This window comes from Ambystoma mexicanum, chromosome 4q (assembly GCF_040938575.1).
Source record: "Ambystoma mexicanum isolate Mex_15411 chromosome 4q, UKY_AmexF1_1, whole genome shotgun sequence".
In the NCBI taxonomy this organism is placed as follows: Eukaryota; Metazoa; Chordata; class Amphibia; order Caudata; family Ambystomatidae; genus Ambystoma; species Ambystoma mexicanum.
Genome location: NC_090928.1, coordinates 1,240,105,725 through 1,240,126,877, shown reverse-complemented (window position 1 = coordinate 1,240,126,877; position 21,153 = coordinate 1,240,105,725). Strand labels below are relative to the sequence as shown.

The 21,153-nt window shown below is 46.2% G+C and overlaps 1 protein-coding gene across 1 annotated transcript in view; it reads left to right on the top strand.

Annotated features, from left to right (window-relative positions):
* The first annotated feature begins 2,097 nt into the window (after positions 1 to 2,097).
* The window catches only part of DLK2 (delta like non-canonical Notch ligand 2), a 182,211-nt gene continuing 163,155 nt past the window's right edge, over positions 2,098 to 21,153 (top strand). Inside the window, exon 1 of the mRNA XM_069608806.1 lies at positions 2,098 to 2,693. The gene's annotated coding sequence lies outside the window, so the exon portion shown is untranslated. The remainder of the gene's footprint in view (positions 2,694 to 21,153) is intronic.

The window sequence follows — 21,153 nt, the reverse complement described above, 5'->3', positions numbered from 1 at the left end:
GGGAAAGGACTGTGGAAATGACTATCAGTGTTCAGCAAGAAAATCCTAACTTTAACTTCTGAGGGCACAGTTCTCTGTCTTCCCATCATATTTTTCACCCTTCCACAGGGGCCCATATTTATTTCTTTCGATCTCACGGTCTGCAGCTGTGAATAATTTAGATTGATGTGCCCTACTCTGTCCTTTATGTGGATGGAATAGCGGCCCTTACTTGATCAACTTGGTGCCTTTGACTGCCCCATGGATCGTGAGCTCCAAATTACAGATAGCAAATCTCATCCTTGGAGGTTTGAAGGACTACCAGCCCAGCACATACTCAGATTTGAGGTATAAGGATCCACCACAGTGATACATAACTCTGACCATGGGGAGTTGAGAGCCATCACAAGGGCATTTTCTTTCTTTGGGACTCTACAGACCTGCCAGGCTGGCACAGTCTGTCTTTGGAGTTGTGAGGGCCCTTCAGGCTCGGGTGGGCTTCCCTTAGGGGTGCCAGGGCCCTTCCCAAATCTGGGAGCCTGATCTCACTGCATACCCGTCAACACACCCTCATTTGGAGGGTGTCACCCACCTTATGGGATTAAAATAACCCTTCCAACAAACTCCATGCCTTCTAAAAAGAGTAGAGTGGGGCAACTCCCAGGAAACATGTATTCCCCTATTATCAGGCTATTGGTTTCAGTGGAATCTCCCTCAAACCATGTCACCCTCCTTGGAGAGTCAAGAGGTTGACAGGTATGCCACTAGAGGGTAAAAAGATAATAGGCCAGCACAGACTTTCTTTGTAAGGGATAGTGAGGGCCAGGCTGTCACCAAAACCAAGCCATTAGAATTCTTGGATGCAATACCTAGTGATGTGTGTGAGATGTGAGAGCATGCTCTCACGCCTGGGATGCAGTAGTTACCTGAGCTTCACTACTTTGCTAGAAAGGCTTACCCTCAGGATATGCCTCACAATGGGGATGGGAGCGCTGCACCCTGCAGCCCCTGGGAATTAGGGATGCACTAGACCACTGCGTTTTGCTCTGCCCACCCCCCTCTCTGGCATGTTTGGATAATACTCTCACTGCCAGCCTCACGGCCTGGCTTCGGGTGCAGTAGCCACTTGGGTTCCCTATGACGATGTACCTCAGGCCGCTGGAAGATTTTGGAGAAAAAAGACCAGGGGTGAAGTAGGCCTCGGTGGTTCCAAGACCCGCTGCCAATAGGTGTACTGGCTGAGCCACCGGCAGGGGTGTTGCTAGGTCTGGAAAAGATCCGGGGCATACATGCCAACCCTCCCGATTTAGGCGGGAGACTCCCGATTTTTTCTTTGAAAATATTGCTATTTTTCACGTTCTCCCGCCTTAAATAAATCTTTGCCCAATACATTCCTATGGGAAAATCTTTGTTTCCCGATTTTTCGGACGTAATCTCCCACACAGGTGGGGTGAAATGTTGGCATGTATGCCGGGGCTATGCTCATTTTGGGACTGCCGGGACTGGGGGCTAGATAGCCTTTTTGGTTGTAACCCCTGAGCTTCTATCCGGGGCTACAACCAAAAGACCTGGGTCTACAGCCCTCCACCCCCGCAGCACCGCCTCTGGCCTCCGGTAGACTTCCCCTAGAGACTGTATGCTAGGCCCCTCTGAGGATGAGCTAGGCCAAGATGACTACCGCCCTATCGCTCTCGGGGCGCAAGTAAAACAGGGGCGCAGGCGTTTCTTCCATGAAACGTGGTTTGTGGAGCTGCGGGCTCCTCGGGGGAGCACCGCGGATAGCACCACGCTCGCCCTCGGGGCGCAGTAGGCCTCGCCCGCTCGGTGGTGACGCAGAGGCCCGCCGGGCGCGGAGGCCGCGGGCAGGCCCCTGCACACCACGCTCGCCCTCGGGGCGCAGTAGGCCTCGCCCGCTCGGTGGTGACGCAGAGGCCCGCCGGGCGCGGAGGCCGCGGGCAGGCCCCTGTACACCACGCTCGCCCTCGGGGCGCAGTAGGCCTCGCCCGCCCGAGGGTTCCGCGGCCCGCCGGGCGCGGTAGGCCGCAGGCAGGCCCCAGCGCACCACGCTCGCCCTCGGGGAACTGTAGGCCTCGCCCGCCCGGTGGTAACCCGCGGGCAGGCCTCTGCCGCACGCCCTCTAGGCCTCGCAGCGCGACAGGCCTCGCTCCCAGCTGGGAAAAGGCGGCAATGAGGGGGACAGGTCGAGGCTGGGCCTGAGCGTGCCTGGCCTGCCGCCTGCCTCGTGTCCCGTCCCCCGCCCCCACCCTCTCGTGTGTGCTTTCGGGCTATGTGTGTTTTTTTCCCTTCCCCTGGCGCGCTTTCCAGGGTTGCGAGTGCCGTGGGAGGAAGGCTGAATACTTTCGACATGTGTGTCCATGTCGCGGCGAGGCTCCGGATCTGTAGCCACACGCCAGGCAGCACTTGGCAGGCCTCCTGAGGGCCCAGCCCAGCAGCAGCACGCTTCCTTCCCCAGCGCCGCCCGCCCGCCCGGGCGCACCTCCACCTGGGCTCTCGGACGGCTGCAGCCTCGCCGCACGCTTCGCAGGCTCCTCGTGGACGCCCCCCTCCCAGTCTTCACCCCCCGAGGATCAGATGAACGAGGCGGTATGGCGTCGACCCTTGTCCCCGCCTGGCAGGACCGTTTCTGTGGGTAACTAGCAGCTGGAGGAGCCCTCTGGGCAGAACAAGCCGTGTCTCCCCCACAGTCGCAAGTGGTGAGTACCGCAGCAACCCCTTGCAGGCCTGGCAGTGGGCATTCTCGTAGCCAAGGGATGGTGAAAGTTCTAGGGTCGTTCGTCTGTCACTTGTTTGTCTGGGACACTGCACAGTAAGGATGGCCCAAGCAGCGACGTCTCTCCCGAATTTCAATTCCCATTTGTTGCAAAATGTTAGTTTCATATCCCCAGTCAGTTGCCATAAACATGCCCTCTGTGGTGGCGCTTTTGCATGAACCCCTTGCAGTTAATACATGTTAGTCCAGTGACTCTTAATCATGTCCACTCTTTAATGTCCACGTTGACTTCCAAAAGAAGTCTTGGGTTACTTTGGAAGGAGCGCAGTCCTCTCCGCGGGTATCCATTGGGAGGGCAATTCTCTGGCGCACACTCTTTCTTTGCCGTATTTGGAGGTTGTACAGCGGGGATGGATTTGCCAACTTTTGCTGCCAAGCATAGCTCTCTGATCTGAAAAAGGGTGCCTGCAGGCCATGGCTTTTCCTTTCCTCCACTCTGCGGTTGGCACAAGGCGGCACTGTGTGTTTGCTTTGTGGTTGTGTATGGGAAAGGTGTGTGCAGAGAGAACTGGCAGCAGCCTACTGGGACAGTTTTGACAAGAGGGCTCTGATTGTTGCCCATTCTTGTCCTTCCTATGAGACCCAGGGGTTGTGAAGTCATCAAGTGAATCTGTTGGGGAGCAGGGTGCCAACACATAGCATTCCAGGATTTAGTGTGCAGTAGTTGTATTTTATACATCGCTTTTATCTAAAGAGCTGCACATTATTAAAACAGGTACGGTACAGAATAATGATAAGTAATAAACAACAGTTTATCAGTTCTTCGGTTCTGGTAGCAAGCAATCAGAGGCGATGAAGGAGATGATTTTTCAGAGACAGATGAAAGAGAGAGTAAGCAGTGATAGCACAGAGAGAAAGTGGGAGAGCGTTCCAGTGTAGGGGAGCAAGAAGCTGAAAGGATCGAAAACGAGACTGAGCGCATGGAGGACGGGGAACGTTCAGTCGAAAATGACAAGAAGAATGGAGAGAACGGGAGGGAGTATAGAAAGATAGGAGTGCAGCGAGATAGTCATGTGCGAGCCCATAAAGAGATTTAAAGACTAAGGAAAGAAAATTTAATTTGAGTTGGGAGTGAAAGGGTAACCAGCCGAGAGAGGCAAGTGAGGAGGAAATAGAATCTCGATAGGAGAGAGAACAAAGTAAACAAACAGAATTATAGATGGATTTTAAAGGAGCAAGACGGGAAATTGTAAGACCAAAAAGAGTGAGCACTAGAACAGCAGAGAAAAGATTAAGGAAGAGATAAGAAGTTTAGTAGTTTCAAAAGTGAGGAAAGGACGAACCTTGCAATTATTATAGTAGGGCCTGATGTATTGAACGATTAAGCTTTAAGGGGTGAGCTGCTATGGCAGTGGTACGGGGAGATGGGTGAGTTGTCAGGCGTTGCTTGCTATTTCTGGGCTGTAGTTCATTTGATGTGCTAGGCAAATACACGTAGAATTGCTGTGATCTGTACCTCTTTGGCTTCTGATACAACCCTGGCAGTGAGGACACTCACAGACTGACACGGGCACGTGAGCTGTCACATTGGGTGTTCTGCAGCGTTTTCTTTCCTTCTAGCAAATCTCTGCGTGCATTGTGGCACACATCGATATAAATAGTCAATAATAATCACCCGATCCCCCTGCCCCTTCTCTGCCCATTTCTTTGCCAACAACAATGTCACAGACCATTTGTAGTCTCCAATGAAATCTTTGCCCCCACTGATATGCCCCAGACGATTCTTAGTTTGAGGTTGAGAAGGCACTTCGGTTATTGTGGATGTAGTGGAACATAGGGAGTCTGGTCCTACTGGCTATAGTAGTGATTGCACCACAGCATGAAGTGATTGTACGGCATACTTTCAAGCGCTGTTTCAATAGTCTGGTCTGTGCAAGGTGTTGACATACTGATTGCAGACAGCAACAGGGGAGCTGCAAACATGGGTATTCATTAATTCTTTGGCGGTGTTAATGGAATTTGTTTGAGTGGTAGGAAATTGGGGGGATACACCTGCTGTTGTGATATTGCGGATGTCACAAATCCAATGCTTACGGGTGTTGCTAAATAATTTGTTTTTGCAGAATGAGTCAGGAAGTGCATATGTACCGGGTGATGCACGATGTGTAGATGCACAGAATGGCACATGGGATGTAGATGTACAGGTGTCATATGGCGTGTATGTATACCAGTTGTTGCATGATTAGTAAGTTCACAAGTGTTACTATTGATGCAGATGCACAGGGGGGTTACATCCGTTGAGATGTACAGGGTTTTGGCTGAGAGATGGGGTCTTAGGGGAAGAGAATAGAGAGAGTGTTATAGTGATGTGTAGACAGTGCTAGACATGGACATTCTTAACTGTTGGATCCCACCAGTGACGCAGTGTACGGGTGCAGGGGAGTTGGTGACTCGGGAGATTTTTCTCCACCCCCTCGCCCCAAAAATAAACATTTACATTTTAGGACATTTAATTAAATTAGGAACAACTGGAAACTAATCCTAGAAAGGAGGATCGTTTCCTATAATGTTGCAAATGTCAAAAGGTGCACATCCTTTAAACCTACAAAGCTGTACCTAAATAATTTCTGCAGAGTACAATCATAACATGCATATTCCCAAGAGTTCCGGACTGAAGTTTCAGTGGTCTAAAAGTGTCCAGACTTTGGTTCTGAGTTCGAGACCCAGCTTTGTCAACAAAAACGGATCATTTTCATGAAAGGATGAAAATATCGGGGCCGAGGTCCATGGAGACCTTTTTGACCAGATCTGGGGAAATGTGGCCCAATGACCAGCGCAGAGTGTAGATTTACAGGCTGTTGGGTGAGCAATTTCTTGAGAAATGTAGATGAACACAGTGGCACCCCCAGACATTTTTCATAGGGGTGGCCTGATGAGGTCAATTTGGGTGGCACACAAAGTTACATTCATAAGAGGCAGGCAGGCTGGTGGAGGGACAGGTTTTTTTATAAAGGTGGCTGTGGCCCATGTTGGCCACCCCTTGGTGGGGTCTCTGGATGTTCAGGATTGCGTGATGTGTAGATGTAGGTATTCAGATGTTAAAGAGGAGTAGGGGTGTACAAGGTATGATATCGTTAGTATGGTTACATGGATGTAATGTGTTGTCTGAGATGTATTCAGATGTTCAAGGAAGAGTAGGTATGTTATCATTAGCATGGTTAGATGTTGGGTGAGCTGAAGGTTTGTGTCAAATAACTGCACCTATTCAATGTGTTAGATGCAGACGTACATGGTTTTGGATGTGGTGTAGTAGTAGTGTCCTGATTGGATGAGAGATAGCTGTACAATATGTTACACGAGGTGCAGATAAGGGGTACATCGGCCACTTTTAGTCCCTTCAAATGGGCAGTAAAAATACTCACATACAGACACGTAGCACCTTGTGCCCCATGCCCTCTCCCACACAGCTCAACGGATAAGTTTGAACAAGTAGGGCATGTAGTACCAGAGGAAGAAACTACTATTATTACTGCCTGATCAGAAGAAGTAAACACATATATTTTAATGTGTATGAATGATACGATGCAAATAAATAATTATTACAAAAACATTTCCTCTTTCCAGTTAAAAAACGTCTTAACTTGCATATAAAATACTTCCATTGGGAATTGGACTGCCATAAAAATCATTTTACTCCCAACTTTAAAACATAGGGAGTAAAATACTCCCACTTCCAAATCTTATCTGGAGCACTGGGTTGTAACATGATGTATAGATGTGCTGAGTGGTTCATGACCATGGGGGTGTACAGGGGTTTCAGGAGGTATATATTAACACATAACATGAAGTATAGATGTATGGAGTGGTACATTATGTATGGATGTGATGTGCAGGTATTTATAATTGTGATTTATAGAGATCCTCTGCATTCTACTTATTGCAGTGAATGTTGTTGATGTACAAAGGGTTGGCTCAGTCTTACATCACCAGTTATTGCACAGGTATGCAAAGCCACTGCTTGGTGTTTCAGGAGCACGATTAGAAATGGTCACTCTAGGCAATACATGTGTTAATGCTGGTATATTAAGTGTTTGGTGCTGTTGGCCTTCAGTTACGAGTAGCTCCTAGTGTGGACATAGTTTCTTTTCCCTTCCCTGCCATTTCAGACATGGTTTGACGGTGGCAGGAGGGGCAGAACAGCTGAAAAACACGACACTGGCTAGCGCCAGTAAAGTGCATTTGGCCTGCAGTTGCTAGTAGCTCTTAGTGTGGACAGAGTGACTTTTCCATTCCCTCCCATTTCGGACGTGGTATGGCGGCAGAAGGAGCAGGGGCAGAGCGGCTAAAAAATGCAGCGCCAGCTAGCGCCATCAAAGCAGCAGTAAAGCGCAGTTGGCCTGCAGTTACACAGCAGGGAGGGTCGAGAAGCGCGATTGCTGCAAGTGAGGAGAATCTGCGAAGCCGCTGCCCCGTCCAATTAGGCTGGGTCAGTTGAGATTTGCTCTCCCTCCTTCCTTATTCTTTCCTCTACTTTTATATACTGCAAGTGCTCGGGTCTTCCACAGTGCACCCATGTATAATTTGAGCAAGGGAGGCGAAGCCTGTGAACATGGAGCAATTGCTACCTCAGCTGGAAATCGAAGGAATGGTCCTCCCTTTTGATTGGTCCTTGGGCCCAGTGAACTCACACATTTTGTCTAAGAGCCTTAACGTGCTCTCCTAAGTAGGTTACTCACCCTCTTCAAACAAGGTGGGAAGAGACTACACTTTAACCTTGATGAACATAAAGAAGAAAATCTTGGATTGTTTCCCACCGGGCAACACTGATCCTGAGAGGGAGGCCGTTGGGGACCTTTCCCTGATTTTACCATCATCGAGAGGGTATTTTGTAACTATAGCCACAGAAATGGTGGCATCGTCAATCCATTGTGGTGCCAGGAATGATGTACATGCATTGGTAGGGACCGAGGGGGAGTCAATTCGATTCAGACGAAGCACGGTTGTAACTCTTTTTAACTCGCCCCAGCGAGCCTCTGAAACAGCTGCACCAGACTCCCCATTAACATCAGTCCCCATGGAGCCTATCCACAACCTATGCCACGAAAGAGGCCCGTTGGCACTAATTGTGCTAAATTTCACCCTAAATTCCTTGACAAAAGCCTATGATCTACTTAGAAAGGAAATGACAGAAAACACTGCAAAATTAACCTCTATCCAGCAAATAGTAAAATACTGCAAGTGGGTAGAAGTGTGTGCTGCAGTAAATGATAAAATTGCCGCAAACTCTTGTAAGTTGGACATAATAATAGCGATATTAGCGCTTTTATTCCCAAGTGGCGAAAGGGAGAATGTGGTACCAAGTAATGGTCAATCTTGCTCAACGGAAATTTGTGATGACATCATAAACCAGATCAGAGACTATTCCTGCAAATTGGATGTAATTGAGGAGGAATTGGCTGGAGTGTTGTGTGATAGAGAGGGAAGAAGCAGGAACTCGGGGATTAGTCCCCTGCAGACGACTCCATGCCTCCCTTCACAATCTTTCAACTTTGATACTCCTCCATCATTGATCTTTATTGAGGAATTCGAAAGGCTGGGGGCTATACGTTGGAAGGAGGGGAGTCAGTTGTGATGTTGAACTTAATTCTCTGCCAAATGCTAGCCAAAAGCCGAATAAAGGGCGGAAGAGAAGAAGGAGAGTGTCTGTTGATACTGCCGCAAAGAAGCCTACAAATCTAAAAACACACAAAGAAAAGGAAAAGAAGGCGTCAATAACCCAGATAAAATCAAAGGAGGGCTGGTCCCGATTTTCCATCTAGCTTCTGGACAGAATAAACGGACCAAGGAGGTGTTGAACAGACAGCAGCTGGAGGCTATGAGTCAAGATCAGAACGCATCCCTTGAAATCAGGGGCCTTTCAATCGCCTGCCAGACGGATCCCTTAAAAGGGAATCCAATTGACATTCCACAGGTTAGGACGGTCGCAATATACGTAAAGGGGACCATACCAAATCCGTTGGGTGTACCATCGCAAAATTCACTGAGTGAACTCAAGGAAAGAGAGCTGGTACAAAAGCTCTGTAGGAGCATGAACTGCAATGCTGCTAATTATGACGTACTGGGAGAGAAGTTGTGTTCAATCAGGGAAGTGATATTTGAACAGGAGGATGATGTTATTTTTAACTGCTTTACCGTTCTTTCCATCTTCCAGGATGTGCTGACACCATATTAACAAAGGGTATTGCCCTGGTAGACTTTTACGATGACCAAAGAACAGATATTGTAGCAATAACTGTTCCCTCCTGTGTTGTGAGAGATTGTATCGTAGCAGCTGTAGAAATCCAGACGCATTGTTTTGACTTATACGCCTTCTAAGAGCAACTACTAAGTAATTCTGTGTCCTTTGGCAATTACAAATTATCACTCCACCCAATGACTATATCATGTACGCCAGGTCCCTTACTCATGCATACCGTAATGGCACTGGAAAACAAAAAATAGGCAGCCCGACTTGTCTTGGATAGAAAGTTCCCTTGGTACCCTAGAAGCAACAGAAGTAAAGACAATATCTGGTTTTAGCATCTGTTGCTGGAACTCGAGAGGTTTCAAGTACTTGTATTCTAGGAGTGACATCTGTACCAAGTTATGTGTTCAGGACCTTATTCTTTTGCAAGAAACCTTCCTTATGAAGGATGTGATCTTGGATGGTTATATTATTTCGCAACAGAGTGCAGTGAAGGGCAGGGTAGGTAGACCTAAGGAAGGTCTTTTGTGTGCAATCCGATCCACTATAGAAGAGGGCTGTCAAATCTATTATGCTAGTTATATGGGATCCAAACAGTTGAATTGGTCTTGAAAGGAAGTGGGTACAAATATTTAGTGGTAAATGTATATTGCAGTTATAAAGATGTGTCAAAGACAAAAATACTTGAAAAGTTGGAAGTTATCCTCCTGAGATGGTTTGGAGAAGGAAGCAAGAGTTATCTTGGCTGGCGACCTGAACGCTGACTGTTTGGCGGGTGACTCCTGCCAAGTAAATTAGACTCATGCCCCTGAGCAGTGTTCATATGGTAAAAGATGGGAAACCTTTTTAAGAATTGGGATTTGCATATTTTAACAGGAAAGTATAATAATCTGAGTGTGCCATGTTGTTTTTGGCAGCGAGGCTCACAATCCTCACTGATTGATTATATTGCTGTGCTTGAGGGTGGAACATTGTGATGTGAAAATATGGAATGGCGATCCTAGTGATCACCACAGATTCTGTGCTATCATACAATTTTTGTCCCCCTGCGTATTGCAAAGTAAGCACATTGAGGTGAGTGTTACCATGGTAGAAAAAGACTTTTATTGGTCAAATAAAAATATGGTTAATTTTAACTCATCTTGATGCAATGTGGAGGGAATACACCATGTATCAAGAAGTAAATTGTCATCTGCTGGACTCTCTCCCTTTATCCATAGCAAATTCATTAGAGGCTCAAAAACGACTTCGTGCCCACAGCCTTTCTACCCATGGCATTATAGTAAAGCTATTCAGGAGGCAAAGAAAACGATTGTGAAATAGTATTAGATGGGCAAAATGAAACTGCCCAACCAGAACACGAAACAAGGAACTAATAAAGAGGTTTAAGCAAACCTTTGGAAATAAGGTAAAACCACTAATGTTTCAAAAAGAGGGAGATATTATGCTGAGTTGTATTATAAACAAAGCAGACATAAGCTATTGGAAATTAGTGAATGGTAGAGACAATTTTCAGTTAGTGGTACATGTAAATCCCATCACGGAAAAAGCGTGGGAAGCTTATTTTCTGGATCTATATGCTGACCCTATTAACGTTGATTTAATTTGTGTAAATTTAGACAAAGAAACTTGGTCCCGGTCATATGAATTAGAGCACCTAGTTGCCTTTATTCAAAACAAAAGAAAAAAGCTCCAGAGCCCCAGGACACAACAGTCTGTGTAATCAACTGATCAAGGGAGATCCCACGTTATGGGCTACAATGTTATTTGCATAATTTCAATCGATTATAGACAGGAGACAAACCTAGATACTTGGAAAGTGGTCCATATTGTGCCCATCTATAAGAAGGGAAATAGGTTGGAACCATCTAATTATCAACTCATTTCTCTCATGGATGTGGACTCATGAAGGAATGACATGATTGGGCAGAGGCAGAGGTTATTTTATAATTAAATCAAGTTGGGTTTAGAGCTGCGGTAGGAACCTCGCTTACGGTCTGGATTATAAACTCACTACAATGGTCAGCTTGGGAGAAGAGTGTCTGAAGTACACATGGCTACAATTGACCTTGATGTTTGATCGAGTGAATAGAGCGAGATTATGGTCAAAATTGGCAAGCTGGGGTATCCTTCGTGGGCTACTGCCCATAGTGATCATTTGCATTCAGATACGGTTTTGAAATTCCCGGCTGGACAGTGAAGGCAACTTTACTGGTATCATTCCAACTGCCTGAGGTCTCCACCAGGGATGAATATTAGCACCCTCTTTATCAAATACTTATATCTCTGATTTAGGGGACTCTCTTGCTCGACCTTGTTTGTTCCTCCTGACATCTGTGGGGTAAAGCTTTTTTGGTTACTTTATGTGGATGTAATTATTTTGTTGGATCGCACACGTGTGGGTCTTCAATGATTTTTGAACTCCTTTAAACAATATTGGGATATAAATGATTTGCTGATCAACGTGAATAAAACTGTGATCTTGACATTTACAGCAGTATGTAGGAGGAACGGGGGCATATGGTAGCTGGGTGGGAAACTGTTGGAGGTTCTAAATGATTTCAAGTATCTTGTTTTCCAAATGTATTTGAATCCCTGTAAGACCGCATTACTGAAGAACTTGTATGAAAAGGCAAAATATCCTGTGGCGCAAATAATTTTAGGTATGGTAAATTCTCTGTCCTCCCAACAGTAAAATTCTTCAACGCTAAGGTGGTACCGGAAATTATATACAGCCTTGAAATCCATCATGTACTCTTGGAGGAAGATTTTCTATACTTAGAGGCGTTTTTTGGAAATGCCTTCTCTCGATTCCTAAGTCAGTCCCAATAGCTGTGACAAGGTATGAATCAGGACTGATTTCTTTGAGAAAGCAGGTCTGGTGGAAGAGGATCTTACTATGCCATACACTTATGAAACCACCAAGAATCTTGTTGTTTGGTCAGTTTAATCAGGTGCACTTAAGAAATACGAACTGCCTCATGGGGAAATGTATTGAGAAACTTGACCATTGGGGTTTGAGCAGTACAGAGGTTACAGAAAATCCTGTTGTCTTTAAAATAAAGATTTGGCTCATTGATTGGTGCCACACATATTATACTTTGGGTTGTTCCAAATGTTATTTGGAACCCGGACGGGCCCATTAGGAGTGTGTGTAGACTGTTTAAGAAAATCCCCCTCTCGTCATTTTGGGAATTGTATTTTGAGATTTAGATTAATTTACTGTCAAGATGTGAAAACGTCTGGCTTTGGAAGAAGGATAGCTGTGTGAATAGAAACTGCCGCCATTGAGATAAGGATGTAGATACAATAATAAAGCATCTGGTAGTTTGGTGTGAAGCTCTCATTAGCCCCCGATAAATTTGCTTTGAATGGTATGTGAAAGATCTAGTCATGGAACCATGGGAATTTTTGTGGGGGCAACTAAAGGACGCAAAGTCATTTTTATTATGCAAAGCTTTATACAGATTTTTAGGGATGACCAAACAAATTGATTGAGAAAATCGTTCTTGTCTTATCTGATTTTTAAAGTGGCAAATTGTGATTTTTACCTTTATCTGACTTAATGAATTTATATGCAAAATGGAAATGTAGATCTGTATAATGTATCAATAAATTTAGGTTTTATAGGGTTCTGCAATGACATTTGAAATAATGCTGCTAGTGTGTAAGGTTTTTGTAAACTAAATTCATACAATTCAAAAATAATAGATACTGTTTGTACAGTATCTTGGGTACACAGTGTGAACAGTTCCTGATTTTGTTTATAGTCGTATGGAGCAGTTATAATGGTAATCTTCAGTGCTGGAGGGTCTGATTTGGGGGTTTGTGTGCAGTAGGGCAGTGATATTGTTGGCAGACTTTCTTGGGTACATGTTGCAAGCCGCAATCAATTTAGTATTTTTTGTACAATGAATGGAGCAACATGTTGGTACAATATCGTTTGTGATCAGTACCTTTTGTGTTTGGGATGGTGCATAGTACATGCAGAGACTAGTGCAGTATTTTGAATGCAGTAATGTGGCAGTAGCGGATTTCGTCGTCGTGGTGGGGCACAGTACATACAGTGCTCTTGTTGGTCTCATAGCTACATCAGGCAAGCCTTAATTGTTGTTTGTTTAGGTTTTTGATGGTGTGCACTGCATGCAGTGAATGGTGGGCATAAGGTGTGCGCAGTATTTGATTTTAGGTTTGTGATGGTGTTTGGTACACAGTGACTTTGGTCTTTTGGGAATAGTGTGTGAAAAACACCTTATTTTAGGTTGATGGTGTACAGTACCTCCCTTTAGATTGTGGGCTACATGATATTGACAGTATTTGATTTATGCTATTACAATAGTGTACAGTACACTCTGGGATATGGTTGGATAACATATTTGGTGTAGGCTGTGATCAGTGCCGATTACAAGCGTTGTGGTAGTCTACCATACACATCAGGCCTCATTACAGGTTGGCGTTAACGTTAAACTAGGTGTTATTGTGTAAATATTGCCTGTTTTAGCAACCACCATATTACATCCTTCCTGTCAATGTCCACAGCTCAGCTAATGTTGTGATTGCTAATATCCCAACAGTTCTACAACACTGTGGTACCTGGTGGCAACTATGGGGCGAGTGCGGGTGTAAGGTGGGATTAGGGTGGGGTTATTGGCTCTGTCTCCCTGGGTGTCGCCTGTGTTCCACTCTACCCGGCGTCACTCGTCCAGATGGCGTGGGTGCTTCCTAGTCCGTTCTGGCAGTTGTTTGTGTCCACTCCAGTTTAGTCATCCCTTTTTTTTTTCCTTTCCGTTTCGGTTTTTAGTTCGAGTCTGTGGTGTTGAAGAGCCAGGTTTTTAGTAATTTCCTAAATTTGAGGTGATATTTGTTGTTTCTTATTTCGTATCTTTTGGGATGTTGTTCCTGGTTTTTGTGGCTAACTGGTAGAAGGAGGTGCCTCCAAGTTTTTTCTTGAGGTATGGTTTTGGTTTCAGGCGTATTTCGTTGCTGAACCTGAGGAGTCCTGTTGGCTTGTAGATTATTTTCTTTTGTAGGAATTCTGCTCCTTGTCCACTGATTGCCCTGTGCGTTATGCACATTGTTTTGAAGGTGATGCAATGTTTTACTGGGAGCCAGTGTAGTGTCTTCAGGGCAGGAGTGATGTGTTCTCTTCTTGATAGTTTGAGGAGTAGTCTGGCTGCTGTATTTCGGATCCGTTGTAGTTTCTTCAGGAGGTATTCTGGTATTCCAAGATAGAGGCTGTTTGCATAGTCGATTTTTGACATGATGAGGGCGACGATAGTGAGTATTTTGTGCGTGAAGGAGAGGAATGGTAGGATTCTTCTTGCCGTGTGGAGGAGGAAAAACTATTTCTTGACTGTTGCATTTATTTGTGGTTCTAAGGTTAGGGTGTTGTCCATCAGGACTCCTAGATTTTTTTACTACCTTAGATGGTGATGGTGCGGCTCCCATTTCCGTTGGCCACGGGATGCGGTTTCGTTCTCTTGGTCTTTGGATATGATCATGATTTCTGTGTTTCCTGGGTTGATTTTCAGGTTGTTGGAAGTCATACAGTTGAAGACTTCTTTTAGACACTCGATTAGGGTTGAATGGTTGGCTTGGGTGTCTTTGATTTTGTAGATAATTTGATTATCATCTGCGTAGTTGTAGCATGTGATGTTGTACTTTTTGAAGATTCTGATAACCGGAGTCTGGTAAATGTTGAAGTACAGTGGTGATAGTGAGGATCCTTGTGGCACTCCACAGTCGTTAACTCTTGTCTTGGACTGGATTTGAAGGGTTTAATCCATACGGTTCCTGTTCTGTCTGCTAGGAATGATTTAGTCCAGAGTAGTGCTGTGTCTGTTATGCCTATGTCTTCTAGTCTTTTGGCTAGGGTGTCATGACTAACTGTGTCGAAGGCTGCAGAGAGGTAGAGTAGAATAAGGGCTGAGGTTGTGTTTGAGTCTGCGTTAGTTTCTAGGTCATCCCAGATGGATAGTAGTGCTGTTTGTGTTCCTCTTGCGGGTCTGAAACCGAGTTGAGCTTGGTCTAGCAGGTGGTCTTTTTCTACGTGTTCTTGGGTTAGTTTATATACATAGGTTTCCAGGAATTTTACCGGGTAGGGAATGTTTGAAATCGGCCTGTAGTTGGAGAGGTCTTCTACGTCGCCAATTGTGTTTTTTAGAAGTGGTTTGATATATGCTGATTTGAAGGTCCTCTGTGCTGTTCCTGTTGCTAGTGATAGGTTCAGAAGGTTTCTGTAGTATTCTGCTGGCGTTCCTTGTGCGAGGATCGATTTATAGATGTCCGGGGGATAGGGATCCATGGGTGATCCAGCTTTCTTGCTGTGTTTTAACAGCATTGCGAATGCCTCTGCTGATATTTCAGGGAAGTCTTTGAGTTTGTGCTGAGGTTCTGTGACAGGTTCACTTGGTAGTATGTTGCGGTTGGTTGGTATGTTTTGTATGGTTTGTCGGATGTCATTGATTTATTTCTTGAAGTGGTATGCCAGGTCGTTGCATAGTTTCTCTGAGGGGGTTGGGGTGTTGTCAAAGCCTGGTGGGTTTCACATCTCTTTGATGATGTTAAACATTTCTTTTTGATTGTTGGTGGCATTGGTGATTCTGTCATCGTAATGCCTTCTCTTCGTCTTTTGAATGTCCTTCTTGTATGCACGGATTTGTCTCTGGAACAGTGTTTCTTTTCTAGGTTGTATTCTTCCCTCCATTCCAGTTCCATCTTTTTGTTTTCCTTTTTCATGGTGCTTAGTAGTGGAGTAACTATTTTGCCATTGCTCTTTTTTTTAGATGGGGTGAATGGTTTATCTGGGGCGATCTTATTGTGTCTGCAATCCATTTGCTTCCACAAAGTGGTGTTCATAACCATTTTTGAGTTACTCAGATTGTGTTTGTTCTGATCTGTTGGAATTTAGGGACAAAAAGAAGGGGTAGCTGACCTATCTCTCTCCTATCGTTGCAATCCATTTGTGTAGTAGCTCCGCTTTCCCGTCTACGTCTGCTAGCTATGATATGATATGATATGGTATTTGTAACGCGCCTATACACAGGTGTTTCAAGCTCTAGTTCTGTAGTTGAGGGTTTGGTTTACTCCAGTTGTTCGAATGGGTTGCTTTCTTTGACGTATTTCCAGTTTCTTTTTGTGGTGGTTGTGAGTATATGAGGTTGGATGCAGACTTGAGTAGGCAAAGTGATCACGAATGGGATGATGAGATGGTCGCTCCACAGTGTTTGTATCGGCGGTGCCGTGGTGATGAGTTTTTTCCTTGGTGAAAATTGCGTCGAGGGTGTGTCCTGCCGAGTGTGTTGCCCCTTTGACTTGTTGTCGTAGTTTCATGGTTGTAAGTTGTTCAATCAGTGAGTTTTGGGAGTTGGCATGACTATCTTCAAACCAGATGTTGAAGTCCCCCAGAATGATTAGGTGTTATTGGTGATTGCTATGTTGGTGATGGCTTCTATGAAGTTGTCGACGAAGGTTGCATCATAAGTCGGTGGTCTGTACAGCAGGATGAATGTGACATTGGTTTTTGGGCTTGCTGTTAGGTGTATTACCATGGTTTCGCAGTTGAGGATGTTGAGCGGTTTGTCTGTTTTTATTTTCAGGTGTCCTTTGAATGCCATTGCAATGTCTCCTCCTTTTTTGTTTTTCCTGTTTATTTGAAGACATTTGAAGTTGGTTGGAAGGCAGCATTGGAGTGTGATTTTTTAGTTGTCGTCCAGCCATGTTTCTGTGATGAACAGGATGTCAATGCCGTTGTCATCGAGTAGGTCGAAGATCTCTGTTGAGTGTTTTGACATGGATATTGCGTTTATAAGATTGCAGTGGAGTTTGGAGGTATTGTTTGGTTTGTACTTTCTTGTTGAGGTCGTCTTCGGATCGGTGTTGGGGTTTCCTTCCTGGTCGATTTCTTGTTGAGGTGTACGTTTTGGGGTGTCAGCGTCTTCGAAGAGCTCTTCTAGGTTCTGTCTCTGGTTTTTTTCTTCATCGGGTTCGTCTTCCATGAGTTGTGGTTGTCGATTTGAAGTTCTTCTTGCTTTGGTGATGTAAGGTGTTATCGCATCGGTCGTGTGTTTATTGTTTCTTGCGTTGTTCATCCTTCTTCTGCACGTTTGTGTTGGGTAGTTTGATGTTGCTGCTTATAGCGTTGGGTTGGTTTGCTCTGGTGACCAGTTGTCAGCAAGGTAAGGAGTTAAGTAGAGGGATTTGTCTCTTCTCCCAGTGTTGGTTCACTCCTTGTTCCTAACTGCGGGGGTTCGTTCTGTAGTTGTGGATCTTTGTTGTCGTTCCGGAGTGTTTGTTCTTTATTCTATTTTTCTTTCCCTCGGAATGGGTCATTTGCGTGGCATTATAAGAAAGAGAGTTGTTTAGTCTTTTATTATTATTATTATTTTTTTTTAAGCTGATGTCCAGTCTGTTCTGCTTTGGTTTGGTTGTCTTGTGGTGTAGTATTGGGTGTGCAGGGCTGTCCGCTAACAGTTAGGGCTCTGTCTGTAGGTGGCATTTCCGGCGGAAGTTGCCAACTCGTTCCGTCGCTGTCTTGAGAGTGGTAGGGAAGGTGATTGGGGATTATATATTTGGGTGTTATTGGTGGCTCTCTTTTGGTATCCGTCATGAACAAGCAGTGTGGGTTCAATAAGGATATCTACTAGTTGACAGGTGATTTAGAGGGGCGCAGCGAGGACTTAAGCCTTATTAGGCATGAGCCCCTAATCGGGGTGTCGCTCCACAGTAATCCACTGTTGGGTTCTGTCTCACTGTAGGAGTGAGTTGATCAACCTGTCTAGAGGTCTGTCAATAAGATCTATCGATGAGATTTGAACATCATTCTATGCAGCCTAGAAATAGAACCCCTACTAAACTTGAGAGACCTGTATAGTGGGAGAGAGGCCTATCAATGCAGTCTGAATATCACACAATGCAGCCTGCAAATAGAACCCCTACTAAACTTGAGAGACCTGTATAGTGGGAGGCAGGCCTATCAATGCAGTTTAAATATCACACAATGCAGTATGTACCCAGAACCCCTATTGAATTCGAGAGACCTGTATAGTGGAAGAGAGGCCGGTCAATGCAATTAAACATCACACAATGCAGTATGTCCCCAGAACCCCTATTAAATTTGAGAGACCTGTATAGTGGGGGAGAGGCCGATCATATCAACAATGTCTGACGCTGTGGGCTTATCAGCAGGGTTGTCCGTGATGTGGTCCACCCCACTCAAACCCTGAGAGTCTTTCAATTCCCCTTCCTCCTCACCTGATGAAGACGAGAAGTCCAACTTCCTTCCACGAGGTCGACGAGTAAAAGTCCTCCTCTCCTTGTGTAGATAGGGTCTGCCTCGGGAGGAAGCCACCGCGATCCTTTGGAAATGAATCCGCGGGGACTCCCCCCCCCCCCCCCCCCCGCGACAGACAAGTGCGGCAAGGGGAAAAGCCTAACGGCACAAAAACCCCTTTGGAGTGTAGGTATCCGATGGTGCGGAACGAGAGGAAGATCCAAAGCCAGCTGGAATATGGGAGACCGGCAAAACTGACGGTAGGGTGTGGCAATAAGTGTAGAGCAGGGGGGGAGGCCAGAGAGAGAAACTAAAACAAGTAAGGCAAGAGGAAAGAAGGGAGGAGAGCAACCGTGCCCGAGTACAAGAAGGAGCACCGGTAAGAGAGAGAGAGGACAACAGGAGGAATATAGGACAGCAGCAGAACTCCGCTAAGCGAGAGTACAGTGGAGCGCTCGCAACGAAGAAGAATTCAGAAGTTGCAACGTGCCGAACCGCCGAGCGTGAACAGAGAAGTACACACAGCGGCGGCCATGTTGGAAAGGACTAGAACGTAAACCGTGCTAGTGAGCACAACGTGGCGGCACGGTCTGACGACCGCCATGTTTCCACCTCTTCCATAACCGCCAGAAACCAGCGGTTGTGACAGATCAATGCAATCTAAACATCACACAGTTCAATATGTACCCAGAACCCCTATTAACTTTGAGAGACCTGTATAGTGGGAGAGAGGTCTAATCACACTGTTTAATGTTGGTTTGCTAAGTGGCTAGGATTTTGGGGTAGAGTTGTAGCTCTCCTCTAAACCAGGCCACTCCTACCTCACTGGTCCTTTTAGTTGATGGTTGACAGCTGGTCACGGGCTTCCCCTGCGGACACCCTCTGAAGCCTCCTCTGTTGGAGCTGCCATTTTCCTTGGGGCTCTTAGCCATAGGGGCTGCCGTACAGATGGCTGCCCAGGAAAGGCACTTAAGACCTTAGAGGGGGGCCTATCACGGGCAGTGGGCGGGTCGGGAGGCGGGGAAGAAGGAAGGGGATTCGCAGGGGATGTGAGCGCAAGGGGAGACTTTCTTTCTTTGTTTTTATACAGAAGAAGATTCCAAGGCCAGGATAGGTCTTGGGGGCCGCAGGCACTCGCCTGCTCGAGGTCGCAGTAAAGGCCTTTGTTCAGCCAATCAATCAAGGGTGGAGGGAGGGTTGGGAGGCAGGCAGATGGGGAAGCTACGAGTAAGGGGCTTGGGAATGGAGACGGTACGCGCGGGGGCTGCTAGTTGGCCCACAGGTGCACTGTTCTAGGCCCAGGAGGGTCTGGGGTCACCTTACCTCACCTGGGGGCTGGTAGATGGAAGAATGTGTGCTCTAGCAGGGTCACCAGTAGGCTCCTGCAAGGAGTCCTATGCTCAGCCAATCACGGGGGGAGGGAGGGTTGGCAGGCGGGCGGAATGGGAAGCTACGAGGAAGGGGCTTGGGAATGGAGACGCTGCACGCGGGGGCCAGGGGGCTTCTAGTTGGGTCACAGGCGCACTGATCTAGTCCCAGGAGGGTCCGGGGGCACCTTACCTCATCTGGGGGCTGGTATGGGAGAAACCAGGAAATGGTGGCCGATGCACGAGAGGGATCCAAACACTTTTACCAAGTGTTTTGGGCATTAATGGGGTTGCGCACAGAGGCTCCACTCAACATGCTTCAGTTCTGGGCAAATGAAGTGGGTTGCTGCAGGCGCACGCTAGGCCCTGATGCTGTGGGATAACCAGCCAATCACAGCCCGGGGGCGGGAGGGACCAGGAGAAACCAGGAAATGGTGGCCGAGGCACACGGGGATCCAAACACTTTTACCAGGTGTTTTGGGCAGAAATGGGGTCGCGCGCACACAGAGGCATCCAAATCTTTTCCACCAACTTCACTCCCTGGAACATCTCCTGCATATGGGTTTTTACTGCTACCCCCCCTTCTCTACCCCCCCGCCTCCCAGAATGGTTGCAGCATTGGACAGTGCCTCCAAACATGTGCCCAGTCCGCTGCTGCCTTGCATCCCCTGCAGCATTGATCAGTTGCGTGTGGGAACATTGCATGGATCTTCTCGGGCCTGTAATGCCATTGTAGGAGGATTTTGATTCACATTTCTTTCACCTGAATGGAGCGAGTTAGTTTTGGAATAGCTCCCCAGAGTTGCTCCCATTGTTTCCTGGAAATTGTCTCCCCTATGGCTTTTTCCCATTTTTTTCATGTAGTTCATTGAACTAGTTCTTCCTGATCATTCAAAAATGTATAGAGATTTGACACTAGGCTCTTTAATCCCGTGTGGGTCGTTATATATTTTTCAAATGGTGTCAACTGTCTCGTAGCTGCCTCCTTAATAGCTGGGGTAGTCAGCCAGTGTTTCAGTTGGTTATATTTGAACATACTGGTTCCGTCCAACCCAAATCTTGTAGATAGTCCTCGAAGGTCCTGAGGGTCTGTCCCATATACATATCCCTTATCCTTTGACAGCCTACCCTTTCCCATTTTTTTGCAAGCCCCTTTTTCCAAACCTGGCAGAAAGTCTGGATTCCCAAACATCAGATAAAATGGGGATGGTTTCACTTTGAGGGTCCCTTGTTCAATTGCTGCGTCCTACATTACTTACCTTTGGACTTCTGCCTCTTTGGACCTATATGTTGTTTGTTGTTTTTGTTTTGTTGCGCCCTTAAGCCCGAGGGTCAATGGTTGCGCATAACACGTTTATTAAAGTAAAAAAGTTTTAAACAAGTACCCATACCCCAATTATCTCGCTTATCTTGACATTGGGGTGTCTAGTTTGCTTATTTAGCCACAGGAGCCCTGAGAAGGACTATCCCGCCTATCTTGTCGTGCCCATATTTGATGTGGCCCTTCGACCGACTATTCTATCATTACCCGTAGTTGAGCTGCCTCATAGTATCTATAGAA